The sequence below is a fragment of the Pristiophorus japonicus genome, chromosome 8, assembly GCF_044704955.1.
Source record: "Pristiophorus japonicus isolate sPriJap1 chromosome 8, sPriJap1.hap1, whole genome shotgun sequence".
In the NCBI taxonomy this organism is placed as follows: domain Eukaryota; kingdom Metazoa; phylum Chordata; class Chondrichthyes; family Pristiophoridae; genus Pristiophorus; species Pristiophorus japonicus.
Genome location: NC_091984.1, coordinates 65,930,604 through 65,949,810, shown reverse-complemented (window position 1 = coordinate 65,949,810; position 19,207 = coordinate 65,930,604). Strand labels below are relative to the sequence as shown.

The 19,207-nt window shown below is 47.0% G+C and overlaps 1 long non-coding RNA gene across 2 annotated transcripts in view; it reads left to right on the top strand.

Moving 5' to 3' along the window:
• The window catches only part of LOC139268563 (uncharacterized), a 50,152-nt gene that overhangs the window by 5,211 nt on the left and 25,734 nt on the right, over positions 1–19,207 (top strand). The window contains exon 3 of one of the 2 annotated variants that reach the window (XR_011594057.1): positions 17,878–17,928. The exons of the other annotated variant lie outside the window; for it this stretch is intronic. This is a non-coding gene — a long non-coding RNA (uncharacterized lncRNA). Of the gene's footprint in view, positions 1–17,877; positions 17,929–19,207 lie in introns of those variants that run through there. 2 annotated transcript variants of the gene reach the window in all.

Here is a 19,207-nt window from a genome sequence, read left to right as displayed (position 1 = left end):
CATTTAGGACTGAGATGAGGAGAAACTTCTTCACTCAGAGAGTTGTTAACCCGTGGAATTCCCTGCCGCAGAGAGTTGTTGATGCCAGTTCACTAGATATATTCAAGAGGGAGTTAGATATGGCCCTTACGGTTAAGGGGATCAAGGGGTTTGGAGAGAAAGCAGGAAAGGGGTACTGAAGGAATGATCAGCCATGATCTTATTGAATGGTGGTGCAGACTCGAAGGGCCGAATGGCCTACTCCTGCAACTATTTTCTATGTTTCTATGTTTCTATGAAAGCGTTGGCAAATTTTGCTAGTTTATTACATAAGAACATAAGAATTAGGAACACGAGTAGGCCATCTAGCCCCTCGAGCCTGCTCCGCCATTAAATAAGATCATGGCTGATCTGGCCATGGACTCAGCTCCACTTACCCTCCCTCTCCCCGTAACCCTTAATTCCCTTATTGGTTAAAAATCTATCTATCTGTGACTTGAACACATTGAATGAGCTAGCCTCAACTGCTTCCTTGGGCAGAGAATTCCACAGATTCACAACCCTCTGGGAGAAGAAATTCCTTCTCAACTCGGTTTTAAATTGGCTCCTCCGTATTTTGAGGCTGTGCCCCCTAGTTCTAGTCTCCCCTACCAGTGAAAACAACCTCTCTGCCTCTATCTTGTCTATCCCTTTCATGATTTTAAATGTTTCTATAAGATCACCCCTCATCCTTCTGAACTCCAACGAGTAAAGACCCAGTCTACTCAATCTATCATCATAAGGTAACCCCCTCATTTCCGGAATCAGCCTAGTGAATCATCTCTGTACCCCTTCCAAAGCTAGTATATCCTTCCTTAAGTAAGGTGACCAAAACTGCACGCAGTACTCCAGGTGCGGCCTTACCAATACCCTATACAGTTGCAGCAGGACCTCCCTGCTTTTGTACTCCATCCCTCTCGCAATGAAGGCCAACATTCCATTCGCCTTCCTGATTACCTGCTGCACCTCCAAACTAACCTTTTGGGATTCATGCACAAGGACCCCCAGGTCCCTATGCACCTCAGCATGCTGTAATTTCTCCCCATTCAAATAATATTCCCTTTTACTGTTTTTTTTCCCAAGGTGGATGACCTCACATTTTCCGACATTGTATTCCATCTGCCAAACCTTAGCCCATTCGCTTAACCTATCCAAATTTCCTTGCAACCTCTCTGAGTCCTCTACACAACCCGCTTTCCCACTAATCTTAGTGTCATCTGCAAATTTTGTTGCACTACACTCGGTCCCCTCTTCCAGGTCATCTATGTATATTGTAAACAGTTGTGGTCCCATCACTGTGGCACACCACTAACCACCGATTTCCAACCCGAAAAGGACCCATTTATCCCGACTCTCTACTTTCTGTTCGCCAGCCAATTCTCTATCCATGCTAATACATTTCCTCTGACGCCGCGTACCTCTATCTTTTGCAGTAACCTTTTGTGTGGCACCTTATCGAATGCCTTTTGGAAATCTAAATACACCACATCCATCGGTACACTTCTATCCACCATGCTCGTTATATCCTCAAAGAATTCCAGTAAATTAGTTAAACATGATTTCTCCTTCATGAATCCATGCTGCGTCTGCTTGATTGCACTATTCCTATCTAGATGTCCCGCTATTTCTTCCTTAATGATAGTTTCAAGCATTTTCCCCACTACAGATGTTAAACTAACCGGCCTATAGTTACCTGCCTTTTGCCTGCCCCCTTTTTTAAACAGAGGTGTTACATTAGCTGCTTTCCAATCCGCTGGTACCTCCCCAGAGTCCAGAGAATTTTGGTAGATTATAACGAATGCATCTGCTATAACTTCCGCCATCTCTTTTAATACCCTGGGATACATTTCATCAGGACCAAGGGACTTGTCTACCTTGAGTCCCGTTAGCCTGTCCAGCACTACCCCCCTAGTGATAGTGATTGTCTCAAGGTCCTCCCTTCCCACATTCCCACATTACACCACTGAATCTCTTGTGGCATTGGTTCTTATTCGTTGGGAGGCAGCACTGGAGTGTCTGGAGATTTGGTAACACAAGAGGGGAGGGACAACATGGCAGTTGGTAGCACTGGAAGGGCAGGATTCTTGTGGTCTGGGAATACAGGGGTTAGGATGCAAACAACGACAACAACTTGTATTTATATAGCGCCATTAACGTAGTGAAACATCCAAAGGTGTTTCACAGATGTATTATGAGATAAAAATTATGAGATAAAAACCAGGCGCATCAGCATGTCATGAAGTGGTTTTCTACAAGAGAAGAACCAATTGCATTTATATTGCATCTTCCATGTCCTCAGGATGTACTTAAGTGCCTCACAGCCATTGAAATATTTCAGAAGTGTAATCATTGTTGTTATGTAAGTAAACTATGGAAAGCACACCATGTCCCACAAACAGCAATGAAGCAAATAATCAATGAATCTTCTTTTGGTGGTGTTGGTTAAGGGATAAATGTTGGCCAGGACAAGGGGAGAATGGTATCTTGGAATGGTTTCTTGAATGGTATCTTGGAATTTCTTACATCCACCCCAACAGGCAGAGGAGGCTTAGGTTTAAAGTCTCAACCTAAAGGCAATGTGCAAGAGGAGAAAGGAGCTGCAACTGCAGCCAGGGATCAGAAAGTGGCTGGGGTTGCAACGCATTTACTGCATCATGCCAGTGTGCATAAAGGAACCATGGTCAGAACAAGGGACCAGAAAGTGGCTGCAACAGAAATGCTGATGGTGCCAGTGGCTGTACAAAGGGGCAGGAAATAGCTGGGAGTAAAAACAGTGGCTGGGTCATCTAAAGCACCAGTAAAGGAGAAAAACTCATGCCTTTAGAGACGTTAGGTCTCACGGAGCATTACTTACTGTACACATTTCCAGGAGTTGGTTAAATTTAGATATTTTCATAAATTAATTACATTTTTATGTTTGTAAGTTGCCTATTTTTTATACTTATGTATAGTTGGCTGGGGAGGCCAAAGGGATTTTCAAAAAATATTTTGAGTGACTTCATTGGTTCCGCCGGCACTGACTACTTGTTTTATTAGTAGCTTTGTACTTTCTTGTTACTCATTCATTGGTAGATTCCCCTTACCTGTTCGGTTGTGATTTGTTGCTGTTTTATGAAATTGATATTTGAGCTGATCAGGTATAAGTGTGACATACACTTTATGGGCTAGAACCTCCACTTTTTTGCATGCTTAACACCCACTTAACGCTCATTTTACTGCTGAAATGACGTATAACGCCCATATATCGCCCATTTTGGCACAAAATGGAAACTGATGGGCTTTTTTAGGAGACTTATTGGCGAGCGTTATTTTCCCAATGGGTTAACACCGGGAAAAATATTATCGCCTGCCCACTTTTTGGGGGCGGAATCAGCAGAATGGGAGAAATCAACGCCCATGATAGTGCCCAGCGTTACTTTCTGCACAGAATTAACGCCGAGATTCAATATGAACGCCCACCCACTTTTTTTTGTCGTAAAGAGCATGTTTACCCAAACTAGCGGCCATGGAGATCGCCCATTGTCGATTTCACCACTCCGCACACATATCGCCCACAATATCGCTCACTCAATAAACTGCCCACAAAAAGTGGAACTAACTGGAACGAACACCAGCGGTGTGGCTGGCATTTGTTAAATCCCACTCTTATGTGAGGAGCTGATATCGGAAAGAACGCTGATGTGAGTGACAACGCTGACACACTGCTGTGTGTGTGCAGCTCAGCTCAGACATCAATGGTGCCCATCAACTTGGTGCCAGTTAAAGTTTACGTTGATTGATGTTAAGTTGTATTTAACCCTTTCATGGTGAGGAATCACCAGTGTGTAATGGTCCAGCTATTTGAGACAATGCGCAACAAGGTTATGTTCAATAACAAAAGTTTAATAGCAACATTGGTCTAAAATCATAAGTATCACAGCCAATAACACCCAACCCCTGCCCACACCCCACTTTTTCCACCATTGATATAAATCACATGTTCACCATGTCCACCAACAGAGAATACAAAGGCAAAGCAGGAGCATGGTCCCCAGCCCCCATACATTGCAACAAATTGCATACACCCAGATGGAGATATAACGCAGCCATCACCTGCGCACATGCACCTCACTTTCTTTCCCCCCTTTCCTTCTTCTCCCCACCTCTACCCCTTCCCCTCCTCACTCCACGTCACCTGGCCGAGGACCTCCTCAGGCGATGCCTCATTGGGGGGGATGAATGCAGATGCGGTGGTTGCACGGGTACGGGAACGCGGGGTGCTGAGGGGGCAACATTCTCTGATGCAGAAGCAGGATCTTGGTCCTTCCTCTCATCTGTCGTTCGCAGTGATGGTGCGGAACCTAGGGGTGGAGTGCCACGCTCGGGGAACACTGGGAGACCTGTGGCAGCAGTGTTCCTGGCTATCGCATCAAGCGACTCCGCCATGCACGGAATGTACTCGGTCATGGTGGCCAAGTGTCGGGATATGCCCCCAAATGCTTTGATGAGCTGGTCACCAATGTCTACAATCCTCCTGGACAACTGTGGCGCCGTCCTGGGGACAAATGGGGTGCCCTATGGAGAGGTGCTTGGGCCCAGTACCTCCAGTGTGGAGGCGGGAATGACCGGAGAACCACTAGGTGGCCTTGGGTGGAATGGCTTCTGGAGCGTGGCGATGGAGGTTCTTCGAAGTCCACGCTCTCATCCATCGAGAACAGACCCAGTGGATTGACGGGCGATAATCAGAGCTCCTCAGCACCAGATGTAGTAGGATCGTCTGCCGACTCCTGCCCCGTGCCCCCACCTTCTGGCCTCTGTGGCCTTGACTGCGGCCGCGCTGCTGGCTGAGCTGCAAAACTCAAATGAGGTTATTAGAGGAGAAGGGGGTGCTAGGGTCACAAGGTGAGTCCAGCGCTACACACAGCATATGCACGACAAAAGCACCACCGCTCTCAAAATCATCGCAGACATCACATTTCATGACCATCAACACATTGTGCATTGCAATGATTTTCATTAGGCCAGCATTATTTCTATGACACTTTTAGAAATCACCTATCATATATGATTGTTCGGATATGAGTGGGTGTGGCATCTATAGACTTTACATGACGCAATGGTGTAAGCTTTACTCACGTGGCATCACTTCAGGGTCTGCAGATGTGTCCGTGGCTGTCAAGGGGTGCTTACCCACGAGTGCGAGCACTCACTCCTCCATCTGTGTGATGTCACTGGGGACTGGTGACCCCCCACCTGTTCGCCTTTGCACGGACCTCATCGTCGACAGCTTCTTCTGTAAAATGTGACAGGACGACATGGCATGAGATCATTGCATGATATCATTGCTAGGTACTGTCACAGAGACTGATACAACACATAACCGATAGATGTAAGCATGATTATTATGATTATTATCATTCTTTACCTAAAATCGTACACCGTGACCGCAGGCTTTGAGGAAAACATTCCCGGTAAAAGTGCAAGATCTCACATCTGCTGATTGTCACTCATGACTGTTACAAATTAAATTATATGAATACATAAGTACATGTAAATCAATGTAATACTTTTGCAGATCCCACAATGTCGTTCCATCGTTGCGGCATTGGTTGCCCTCACGCACCTCGTTGGAGACCACCTCTGCTATCTCGGCCCATATCCTCTGGTAGGCCTTCAAGGTGGGCTTCCCACGCCCTCCCTGTGTCACATCACCCCAGCGTAACTCGACCTCCTGCAGGAGGGAGGCATTTGCCTCGTCCGAGAACCTCCTAGCTCTTTTGCGGCCTCCAATGTGCTCCTCTCCCACCTTACTGCTCTCTCTAGCATCAGTCTCCACAGCGTGCTGTGATGCCTCCTCTCTCTCCATTATAGGGCAAATTCGGTCAAATATGTGGCTGGTCACAGCTACTTGTTGTTTGCCTACTTGCTTTGAAGCTCTAAAGTCTCCCTCCTTCTTCCCAAAGCAGCCACACCACACCCAGCCATACCTTCAGTCCCTCTGAGCTCCCTCTCTCTGTCTCTCTGTCTCCACTTCTGCGCATGTCATGGTGACCCTTGACCTCCAGAATTGCAGGAATCCGAGAACCTCCTGGCTCTTTTGTGGCCTCCAATGTGCTCCTCTCCTACCTTACTGCTCTCTCCAGCATCAGTCTCCACAGCGTGCTGTGATGCCTCCTCCTTTCTCTCCATTCGGTTGCTGTTGCTAAGGACGGCCACACTTTGCAGCAGAAGGACAAAAAATTTAATGCTACCGCCCATTTGATATCGCTCGCGGTAACACCCATTTTCAAAAATGTAAACTAGGTGTTTTGAGAATGGGCGAGAAGCCGGCGATCTGAAAACCCTTTTTTACCACCCACACCGGAAATAACGCCCATTTTGGGGCAATAAGCATAAAAGTGAAGGTTCTAGCCCTTGATGTGTTATACTTTGAAGTTTGTTAGACAAATGCTAGAGACAAGATTTTTATTTATAGAAATAGATTTCGAAACCATCACGAATTGATTTAAACAGAATGATACCAGGGATGAGGGACTTCAGTTATGTGGAGAGACGAGAGAAGCTGGATTGCTCTCTTTAGAGCAGAGAAGGTAAAGGGATGATTTAATAGAGGTGTTCAAAGTAACCAGGGAACACAGATTTAGGATAATTGGAAAAAGAACCAGAGGGAAGATGAGGAGAAATGGTTTTACACAGAAAATTGTTATGATCCGAATGCATAGCCTGAAAGGGTGGTGGAAGAAGATTCAATGATAACTTTTAAAAAGGGAGTGGATATATACTTAAAAAGGAAATATTTACAGAGCTCTTGAGAAAGAGCAGGGCACTGGAACTAATTGGATAGCTTTTCTGAATAGACAGAAGAGGTAGGTAATGGGGATAAGGGAATGGATTTCCTACAATGTGTTCAGGACTCCTTTTTAACTCAATATATAAAAAACCTCACAAGGAAGGATTCGCTATTGAATCTAGTAATGGGGAATGAACCAGAGCAGAAAAGAGAATTAAAAGTAGGGGAACATCTCGGCAATAGTGACCATAATATAATACGCTTTAGGATGATCATTGACAACAACATAAGTATGACAAAAACCAGGGTAATAGATTGGAGAAAAGCTTATTTTGAGGAGCTGAGAATAGAAATTGGGAAAATAAAATGGGCAACAATATTGGTAAAAATGATGTACAGCAGCAACGAGAAACATTTAAAATAGTGTTCAACAGAGTGCAGGAACAATATATTCTGCTAAAAGGAAAGAACAAACTAAACACTAATGAGACTCCATGGATGAATAAAGCCATTAGGGAACAACTGAGGGTAAGGAAAGAGGCATTCATAAAGTACATAGACAGCAGGGGAGTGCATGATAAGGGAGAATATGAAAAGATTAGGATAGAAGTCAACAACAACAATTAGGATGGCAAAGAGGAACTATGAAATTAAATTATCAAGAACATAAAAAAAAGTAAAATATTTTACAGGCACATCAATTAAAAAAAAAGGAAAGTTGGGTAGGAATGGGGCCATTAAGGCTAGATAGGATAATACCACAGGTAACAATAGAGTGATGGTACAAATATTAAATAATTATTTTGCTTCATTATTTACCAGGGAGATAGAACAGGTGGACATGATATTGGATGCTGAGATTAGTAATGAGATAAATACATTTAAAATAAAAAAGAGGGGATATATTAAGATAGACAAATCAAACTCAAAGAGGATAAAACCTCTAGTCCAGATGGATTGTATCCACGCATTTTAACAGAATCGAGGGAAGAGATAGCAGAGGCATTACTACACATATTTAATAATTCATTAGAAAAAGGTGTAGTGCCAGCGAACTGGTGGATAGCTAACATAATATTTATATTTAAGAAGGGGAATAGGACATGTGCAGGGAATTATAGACCAGTCATCTTAACATCGGTTATAGGTAAATAATGGAATCCCTACTAAAGGAGAAAGTCGAAGAACATAAAATATAATAATGAATAGTCAGCATGGATTTCAAAGGGGAAAGTCTTACTTGACCAACATCATTGAATTTTTTGAAGAGGAAACAGAGAGAATAGACAATGGTAATGCAGTGGATGTAATTTATCTAGATTTTCAAAAGGCCTTCGATAAGGTACCCCATAATAGACTGATGAACAAGGTCAGAGAATGCGGAGTCAGGGGACAAGTAGCAGAATGGATAGCTAGCTGCCTTCAAGACAGAAAGCAGAGAGTAGGGGTAAAAAATAGCTATTCACAGTGGCAGAAGGTGGGTAGTGGTGTTCCACAAGAACCAGTGCTGGGACCACTGTTGTTCACAATTTATATTAACAATTTAGACTTTGGAATCAAAAACACAATTTCTAAATTTGCAGATGACACCAACTTGGAGGGGATAGTCAATACTGAGGAGAACTGCAACAAATTACAGGAGGACATTCATAAACTTGCAGAATGGGCATATAATTGGCAAATGAAGTTCAACACAGATAAATGTGAGGTATTGCATTTTGGTAGGAAGAATAGGGAGGTCACTTATTACTTGGAAGGTGCGAGTCTAAGTGGAGTAGAGGAACAAAGGGATCTCAGAGTGTCATGTCTTTTCATTGTCATGCATGTACATTCTGTTTGTAGCACCAGATGGTGTCATTGTTGGAGGCCACACATGGTGCTGCTCTGGTATAAAAGACCAGCCATTTTGTGAGTCAGGCACTTTGGGCCGTAATAAAGCAGGAACAAGGTTGTACCTTGTTCAGTTAAACAGTACTCAGTTTGTACCTTTATTGCATACATAACATTTGGCGACGAGAATACAAGAATCTTTGCAAAATGAGCACGATTGGATTTTTAGAGCCATTCGTGGAGGGAGAAGATTGGTCAGACTTTGTGAGCCATTTGAACCAGTATTTCGTGGCTAAAAAATGAAGGGGGTCGATGATGCAGATCAGCGCCGAGCCGTGTTCCTCAATGTGTGCGATTCAAAGATCTACGGTTTGATAAAGAGTCTACTCATGCCTAGTGATCCAACAGAGAAAACGTACGAGGAGTTGTGTACATCAAGCCAGACGACGACATCATCACCTTGAGATACAGGTTTTATCCACACGTTCGATCGGAGGGCCACAGCGTGGCGGAATTCGTTGCCGACCTGAGACGTCTAGTGGGATCGTGCAAGTTCGGGACGGTGTTGGCAGACATGTTGTGGGACTTCTTTGTTATCGGTATCAGCCACGAGGTGATCCTGTGCAAACTTCTGGCGGTGGAGGAGTTGGATTTAAAAAGGGCCATCCAGATCGCTCAATCATGTATGACGACGGACAGGAGTCTAAAGCAAATATCAGTGAAGAACCGAACCTCGGCAAGTACTGTAAATGCGATTGATTCGGCGTTCGGCAGAGCGGCACATGGCAGGGCCTATATGGCTGCGTTCGCGAATGATTTGGCGTTCGGCAGAGCGGTACATGGCAGGGCCTATCAGGCTGCATTTGCAAAACCTGTGGCTGCCCAAAGTGCGCCAGCGGGAATGTATCCGACTTCTCCGTGTTGGCGTTGTGGGGGAAATCATCGGCACCAGCAGTGCCGATTTAAGCAATATAGTTGCAAAGGCTGTTTGAGAGTGGGGCATCTCCAGCGCAAGTGTGTGCAGATGAGCAAGCGAACTGCAATACACCACGTGGAGGATGAAAGTCAGACTGACGCAGATCCGGATACGCAATCCGAGATGCCAGAGGAGGAAGTGTATGGACTGTGCTCTTTCATAACCAAGAGTAAACCAATTTTGACTAATGTGAAGTTTAACGGGATACCGGTATCGATGGAACTGGACACGGGGGCGAGTCAATTGATCATGAACGAGAGGGCATTTAATAAGCTGTGGGATACTAAGACTGTGAGGCCCAGGCTGAGCCCTGTTAATGCCAAGGTGTGCACGTACACCAAAGAACTGATAAAGGTGATTGGTAGTGTACAACTTAATGTGTCATATAACAGTGCGGTTCACGAGTTACCGCTGTGGATTGTTCCAGGCAATGGCCCAACGCTGCTCGGCAGAAGCTGGTTGGAGAAAATCAGATGCGACTGGAACGACATAAAGGCGTTGTTGTCAGAGGAAGATACATGTGCCCAAGTATTGAGTAAGTTCCCCTCGCTGTTCGAACCGGGTATCGGCGATTTCATGGGAGCCAAGGTGCAGATCCACGTGGACCCAGATGCAAGACCCGTCCATCATAAAGCTCGGGCAGTGCCGTATATGATGAGGGAGACGGTCGAAATTAAACAGGACAGACTCCAGCGTGAAGGGATCATATCACTGGTCAAATTTAATGAATGGGCCAACCCCATGACTCCTGTGCTGAAAAGCGATGGCACAGTCAGAATCTATGGAGACTACAAGGCTATGATCAACAGGGTTTCAAAACAAGATCAGTACCCGTTACTGAAGACTGCTGACTTGTTTGCGACGCTAGCCAGAGGGAGATCGAGGAGGCAGTCGGTGAGGCGGGAGTCCGAGGCAGCGTTGGAGGCCTATTAAAAAGGCCCAGCAGGGGATCGAGGAGGCAGTCGGTGAGGCGGGAGTCCCGGGCAGCGTCGGAGGCCTATAAAAAGGCCCAGCAGGAGATCGAGGAGGCAGTCGGTGAGGTGGGAGTCCAGGGCAGCGTCAGAGGCCTATAAAAAGGCCCAGCAGGAGATCGAGGAGGCAATCGGTGAGGCGGGAGTCCCGGGCAGCGTCAGAGGCCTATAAAAAGGCCCGGCAGGAGTTCGTGAGGCAGTCAGTGAAGCGGGAGTCCGGGGCAGCGTCGGAGGCCTATAAAAAGGCCCAGCAGGAGATCGAGGAGGCAGTCTGTGGTGTATGTAGCACACAAATCACTGACTCCACATGGTCTGGTGTAAGTCTAACTACTGTGACCTTCGTCCTTTATTGTTCAGCTCCAGAGTACCTCCCAGGTGTGGTGGTCACCCTTATATAGTCCTTGTTACAGGCACTACCAGGGTTTCCCACCGCAGCGCCCTCTGTGGTGTGGCATAGTACTTACATTACATTTTAGGTACTGGGACGATACACACATCATTACATAACATCACCTTCCCCCCCCACACCTGGACGCAGGACATTGATACACACATCATTACATAACATCACACTTGTCCAACAGAAGACAGGTGGGCATAGACAGTGCGTTAGTATGGTACATATTATCTGGTACATTAACTGGTTATTGACTGGTAGCGGAACCTTGATTTCCTTGTTAGCCGCTATCATTAATTGTACTTCATCCATTATTTTACAGAAATACAGTGGCCATTCAGCATAAAAAAGGTAATTCTTATTATAAATTCACTATCTCACATTAACATTGCTCATTTTAGACTCGCTCTGCCAAACAGAAGTCCTTTGTGGGGACCACCTCTTTGTAAGGCCCTTTTAAGACTCCCGGGTGCATTTCCTCTTTAAGGCGCCATCTTTGATGCAGGAGGATTCCACGAGGCTTCTCCTTGGGCGCCGCCATCTTTGATGCTCTGCAGCTCCGACACGATGCCGCCGCCATCTTCTTCTCCGCCGCTCCGAATGCCCTCCGCCGTCGCAGCCTCCGCTCCCCTCCGCTGCCACCTGACTTGCCGCCTCTCCTGCGGCCGCCGTGGCCTCTCCAGCGGCCGCACTTGCCGCGTCCCCCGCGGCCTACGTAGCGGCCTCCCCTGCGGCTGCCATGGCCGCCGACCGACGCTACCAGCTCCTCTGCGAGGCCCACCCAACGGCCTCTTCCTCTGCGGGGCCCTTCCGAACCGTCGGCCCCTGGATCCCTCAGCACCCCGCCGGCTCAACCCCCATCCCCCCTTGGGCCCCTCTGCTGGCCTGTGGGGGCTGGGGGTCTCTGTGTGAGATCCGGGCCTGGGGCTTGCCTGTGGGTGGATTGAGGCTGCAGCTCCAGCTCGGTCGGCGTTGCTCTCTGGGGACCCGGGGCACGGCAGCACCCCGGGGAGCAGCAGCCTGTGGAGGAATGAAGTCTTCCCAGCTCCCACGGACCGTCCCCATCAACCTCCGGCCGAGGAGTGTCGGCCCATCGCCTGCAGCGACCCACAAAGGTAATGAGTGCGTCTCGTCCCGGTGGGATACCTGCACCATCGCTCTGCTGAGAACAGGTATTAGTTCCCTGGTGTAGGTACGCAGCTTTGCCGTGACCGGGACCAGCTTGGGTCGTGCAGCTGGGTTAATCCACAGTTTATCAAAGGTTCTCCGACTCATCAACAACGGACCCGAGCCCGTGTCCACTTCCATACTCACTGGACTCCGTTGATTTTTACTTCACTTATCACTGGGGGCGAATCTTCGGTGCACGAATACAGTCCAAGCACCTCATCTTCTTCTACCTGCTCCTCGCTGAACAGTGGATCATCCCCCATCTCCTCAGCCACACGGTGAATCCGATTTCTTTTACACATACGCTGAAGGTGGCCTTTAAAGTGGCAGGTATTGCACGTGTACTCCGCAAACCTGCACCGGTGCGCCCCATGGCTTCCTCCACAGCGCCAGCATGGTGCTGCTTGATTGGCCCCCCTCGGCGGACTCTGAGCTCCAGGATCCCAGGTCCATGCTCTCTGCCCCGGGCAGAGCCACGTTCTGCAGTTTTGTCCGTGGTGGGCGCTATCCTGTGGACAGTGCCTGCCGGGTTCGAGACTGTGTGGATCATTTGCTTGGTGCTGCAAGTCGAGGTCATATATGCCCGGCTGATGGTGATGGCCTTTGTCAGAGTGACTGTGGGTTCCATGGCTAACAGCTTGTGAAGGAGGCCCTCGTGGCCAATCCCCATAACGAAAACGTCCCGCAAAGCCTCATCAAGGTGTGCCCCAAAATCACATGGCGCCGCGAGTCTCTTGAGGTCCGCAGCATATTTGGTGACATCCTGGCCCTCGGGTCTGCAGTGATGGTAAAATTTGTATCTGGCCGTGAGGATGCTCTCCTTTGGTTTCAACTGGTCACGAATGAGTTCAGTCAGCTCCTCGTATGACTTGTCCCTGGCGCTCCCAGGTGCCAGCAAATCCCTGACGAGACAGTAAACCTCAACTCCACAACTGGAGAGCAATATCGCCTTATGCTTCTCTCTCATTGCGTATGTGTCCTCCGTCAGGTCATTTGCTGTGAAGTAGTGCTCGAGCCTTTCCGCAAAGGCCTCCCAATCATTGCCCACGGTAAAATCCTTTAGCGAGCCCAGAGTAGCCATGGTTGCGTGGAGTTCGTCCGCTTCCTCGTTGCCAATGTGGTGTATGTAGCACACAAATCACTGACTCCACACGGTCTGGTATAAGTCTAACTGCTGTGACCTTCGTCCTTTATTGTTCAGCTCCAGAGTGCCTCCCAGGTGTGGTGGTCAGCCTTATATAGTCCTTGTTACAGGCACTACCAGGGTTTCCCACCGCAGTGCCCTCTGTGGTGTGGCATAGTACTTGCATTACATTTAAGGTACTGGGACGATACACACATCATTACATAACACAGTCAGTGAGGTGGGAGTCCGGGACAGCGTCGAAGGCCTATAAAAAGGCCCAGCAAATCGAGGAGGCAATCGGTGAGGCGGGAGTCCGGGGCAGCATTGGAGGCCTATAAAAAGGCCCAGCAAGAAGTCGAGGAGGCAGTCGGTGAGGCCAGCCGGTGCAGCTGCAGGGACAGAAGGTAAACAAAGAAGTAGAAAGAAATCGAAAGGAGATGTCACAGTCAAGTGGGTAAGTGATTGGCTGGTGATTGATGAGTAGTTTTGTTTTTCTTTTCCTTATCAGTTGGTAACCTTTATCATTGTTGTTGCCAAATTAAGTTAATCTAGGGGTTAAGTCATGGCAGGAGAGTTCGGACACGTGTTGTGCTCCTCCTGTGCTATGTGGGAACTCGGGGACACTTCCAGTGTCCCTGATGACGATATGTGCGGGAAGTATGTCCTGCTGTAGCTCCTGACAGACCGCATTACAGCACTGGAGCTGCAGGTGGATTCACTCTGGAGCATCCATGATGCTGAATAGCATGTTTAGTGAGTTGGTCAGACCGCAGGTAAGAGTTACACAGACCGATAGGGAATGGATGACCAACAGGAAGAGCAGTGAAAGGAAGGTAGTGCAGAGGTCCCCTGTGGTCATCCCCCTCCAAAGCAGATACACCGTTTTGGTTATTGTTGGGGGGGATGACTCATCAGGGGAAGTAAGCAGCAGCCAAGTCCATGGCACCGTGGGTGGCTCTGCTGCACAGGAGGGCAGGAAAAAGAATGAGAGAGCTATAGTGGTAGGGGGTTCTATTGTAAGGGGAATAGATAGACGTTTCTGCGGCCGCAATCGAGACTCCAGGATGGAATGTTGCCTCCCTGGTGCAAGGGTCAAGGATGTCTCGGAGTGGTTGCAGGACACTTTGGAGTGGGAGGGTGAACAGCCAGTTGTCGTGGTGCATATAGGTACCAACGATACAGGTAAAAAATGGGATGAGGTCCTACAAGATGAATTTAGGGAGCTAGGAGTTAAATTAAAAAGTAGGACCTCAAAGATAGTAATCTCAGGATTGTTACCAGTGCCACGTGTTAGTCAGAGTATGAATCGCAGGATAGCTCAGATGAATACATGGGTTGAGGAGTGGTGCAGAAGGTAGGGATTCAAATTCCTGGGACATTGGAACGAGTTCTGGGGGAGGTGGGACCAGTACAAACCGGACGGTCTGCACCTGGACAGGACCAGAACCAATGTCCTAGGGGTAGTGTTTGCTAGTGCTGTTGGGGAGGAGTTAAACTAATATGGCAGGGGGGTGGGAGCCCATGCAGGGAGACAGAGAGAAGTAGAATGGGGGCAGAAGCAAAAGATAGAAAGAAGAAAAGTAAGAGTGGAGGGCAGAGAAACCCAAGGCAAAAATCAAAAAGGGCCACATTACAGCAAAATTCCAAAAGGGCAAAGCATGTTAAAAAGTCAAGCCTGAAGGCTCTGTGCCTCAATGCGAGGAGTATTCGTAATAAGGTGGATGAATTAACTGTACAGGCAGCAATTAATGAATATGATATAATTGGCATCACGGAGACATGGCTCCAGGGTGACCAAGGCTGGGAACTCAACATCCAGGGGTATTCAACATTCAGAAGGATAGACAGAAAGGAAAAGGAGGTGGGGTAGTGTTGCTGGTTAAAGCAGAAATTAACGCAATAGTAAGGAAGAATATTAGCTTGGATGATGTGGAATCTGTATGGGTGGAGCTGCGGAATACCAAAGGGCAGAAAACGCTAGTGGGAGTTGTGTACAGACCACCAAACAGTAGTAGTGAGGTTGGGGACAGCATCAAACAAGAAATTTAGGGACGTGTGCAATAAAAGTACAGCAGTTATCATGGGTGACTTTAATCTACATATTGATTGGGCGAACCAAGCTGGTAGCAATACGGTGGAGGAGGATTTCCTGGAGTGTATAAAGGATGGTTTTCTAGACCAATATGTCGAGGAACCAACTAGAGGGCTGGCCATCCTAGACTGGGTGATGTGTAATGAGAAAGGACTAATTAGCAATCTTGTTGTGCGAGGCCCCTTGGGGAAGAGTGACTATAACATGGTAGAATTCTTTATTAAGATGGAAAGTGACACAGTTAATTCAGAAACGAGGGTCCTGAACTTAAGGAAAGGTAACGTCGATGGTATGAGGCGTGAATTGGCTTGAATAGACTGGCAGATGATACTTAAAGGGTTGACGGTGGATAGGCAATGGCAAATATTTAAAGATCACATGGATGAACTTCAATAATTGTACATCCCTGTCTGGAGGAAAAATAAAACCGAGAAGGTGGCTCAACCGTGGCTAACAAGGGAAATTAAGGATAGTGTTAAATCCAAGGAAGAGGCATATAAATTGGCCAGAAAAAGCAGCAGACCTGAGGACTGGGAGAAATTTAGAATTCAGCAGAGGGGGACAAAGGGTTTAATTTGGAGGGGAAAAATAGAGTATGAGAGGAAGCTTGCCGGGAGCATAAAAACTGACTGCAAAAGCTTCTTTAGATATGTGAAGAAAAAAAGATTAATGAAGACAAATGTAGGTCCCTTGCAGTCAGATTCAGGTGAATTTATAATGGGGAACAAAGAAATGGCAGACCAGTTGAACAAATACTTTGGTTCTATCTTCACGAAGGAAGACACAAATAACCTTCAGGAAGTATTAGGGGACCGAGAGTCTCGTGAGAAGGAGGAACTGAAGGATATCCTTATTAGGCAGGAAATTGTGTTAGGGAAATTGAGCGGATTGAAGGCTGATAAATCCCCGGGGCCTGATGTCTGCATCCCAGAGTACTTAAGGAAGTGGCCCTAGAAATAGTGGATGAATTGGTGATCATTTTCCAACAGTCTATCAACTCTGGATCAGTTCCTATGGACTGGAGGGTAGCTAATGTAACACCACTGTTTAAAAAAGGAGGGAGAGAGAAAACGGGTAATTATAGACCGGTTAGCCTGACATCAGTAGTGGGGAAAATGTCGGAATCAATTATTATATATGAAATAGCAGCGCATTTGGAAAGCAGTGACAGGATCAGTCCAAGACAGCATGGATTTATGAAAGGGAAATCATGCTTGACAAATCTTCTGGAATTTTTTGAGGATGTAACTAGTAGAGTGGACAAGGGAGAACCAGTGGATGTGGTGTATTTGGACTTTCAAAAGGCTTTTGACAAGTCCCACACAAGAGATTGGTGTGCAAAATCAAAGCACATGGTACTGGGGGTAACCGTGGATAGAGAACTGGTTGGCAGACAGAAAGCAGAGAGTCGGGATAAACGGGTCCTTTTCAGAATGGCAGGCAGTGGGGTGCCGCAGGGCTCAGTGCTGGTACCCCAGCTCTTTACAATATACGTTAATGATTTAGATGAAGGAATTGAGTGTAATATCTCCAAGTTTGCGGATGACACTAAACTGGGTGGCGGTGTGAGCTGTGAGGAGGACGCTAAGAGGCTGCAGGGTGACTTGGACAGGTTAGGTGAGTGGGCAAATGCAAGGCAGATGCAGTATAATGTGGATAAATGTGAGGTTATCCACTTTGGGGGCAAAAACACAAAGGCAGAATATTATCTGAATGGCGGCAGATTAGGAAAAGGGAAGGTGTAACGAGACCTGGGTGTCATGGTTCATCGGTCATTGAAAGTTGGCATGCAGGTACAGCAGGCGGTGAAGAAGACAAATGGTATGTTGGCCTTCATAGCTAGGGGATTTGAGTATAGAAGCAGGGAGGTCTTACTGCAGTTGTACAGGGCCTTGGTGAGGCCTCACCTGGAATATTGTGTTCAGTTTTGGTCTCCTAATCTGAGGAAAGACGTTCTAACCAGACTGATTCCCGGGATGACTGGACTGACATGAGGAGAGACTGGATCGACTGGGCCTTTATACACTGGAGTTTAGAAGGATGAGAGGGGATCTCATAGAAACATATAAAATTCTGACGGGACTGGACAGGTTAGATGCGGGAAGAATGTTGGGGAAGTCCAGAACCAGGGTACAGTCTTAGGATAAGGGGTAAGCCATTTAGGACTGAGATGAGGAGAAACGTCTTCACTCAGAGAGTTGTTAACCTGTGGAATTCCCTACTGCAGATGCCAATTCATTGGATATATTCAAGAGGGAGTTAGATATGGCCCTTACGGTTAAAGGTATCAAGGGATATGGAGAGAAAGCAGGAAAGGAGTACTGAGGGAATGATCAGCCATGATCTTGCTGAATGGTGGTGCAGGCTCAAAGGGCCGAATGGCCTACTCTTGTACCTATTTTCTATGTTTCTATGAAGTCGTTCACAAAACTGGACTTGATGTCGGCCTATATGACAGAGGAGTTGGTCGAGACGTCGAAAAGACTTACGTGCATTAACACGGACAAAGGACTGTTTATTTATCACAGGTGCCCGTTTGGAATTCGCTCGGCTGCAGCAATATTCCAGAGGAATATGGAAAGTCTACTGAATTCCGTTCCCAGAACCGTCGTGTTCCAAGATGATATCCTGATCACCAGTCGTGACTCCAAGGAACATCTGAACAACCTGGAAGAGATTCTGTTGCGTTTGGACAGTGTGTGATTCAGACTTAACCGCTCGAAGTGCGTCTTCATGGCACCAGAGGTTGAATTCCTCGGGAGGAAAATTGCCGCTGATGGCATCAGACCCCTACTGACGTGAAAACCAAAGCCATCAAGAATGCATCCAAGCCACAGAACGTGACAGAGATGTGTTCGTTCCTGGGTCTACTCAACTACTTTGGTAACTTCCTACCTAAATTGAGCACCTTACTTGAACCACTGCACATGCTATTGAGAAAAGGCAACAACTTGGTGTGGGGCGCATTGCATGACAGAGCTTTCGAGAATGCCACCAATCTGCTTAGCTCGAACAAGCTGCTGGTACATTATGACCCATGTAAACGTTTAGTTTTGGCCTGTGATGCATCGTCATATGGAATTTGGTTACATACGACAACAAGCCAATGAGTCGGGGAAACTTCAACCTGTCGCGTATGCATCCAAAAGTTTGTCTAAAGCAGAAAGAGCCGACAGTATGGTAGAAAAAGAAGCTTTAGGTTGTGTGTACAGTGTTAAAAAGATGCATCAATACCTGTTCAGTCTGAGGTTTGAATTATACACCGATCACAAGCCGCTAATTTTGTTGTTTTCCGTGAGCAAAGATATCAATACCAACGCTTCATCCCGCATCCAAAAGTGGGCGCTGTCATTATCTGCCTATGATTGTATCATTCGCCACAGACCTAGTTCAGAGAATTGTGCCGATGCTTTGAGCAGGTTGCCATTGCCCACACTGGAGGTGGAAACGCCACAACTGGCAGATTTAATATTAATCATGGATGCTTTTGAGAGTGAAGGAACCCCTGTCATTGCTCAACAAGTTAAGACCTGGACCAGCCAGGACCCGATTTTATCGGTGGTAAAGGGTTGCATCCTCAAAGGGAATTGGTCTGCCACACCGAAGCAAATGTACGAGGAGGCCAAACCGTATATTTGTCGCACGGACGAACTGTCTATTCAAGCAGATTGCATATTGTGGGGCAATCGAGTTGTAATGCCTAAGAAAGGGAAAGAGAAGTTTGTGCATGAGTTACACAGCACACATCCTGATATAGTGATGATGAAGGCCATCGCCAGGCCCCAAGTATGGTGGCCAGGAATTGATTCTGAGCTGGAAGCATGCATGCGTCATAGAAACATAGAAAATAGGTGCAGG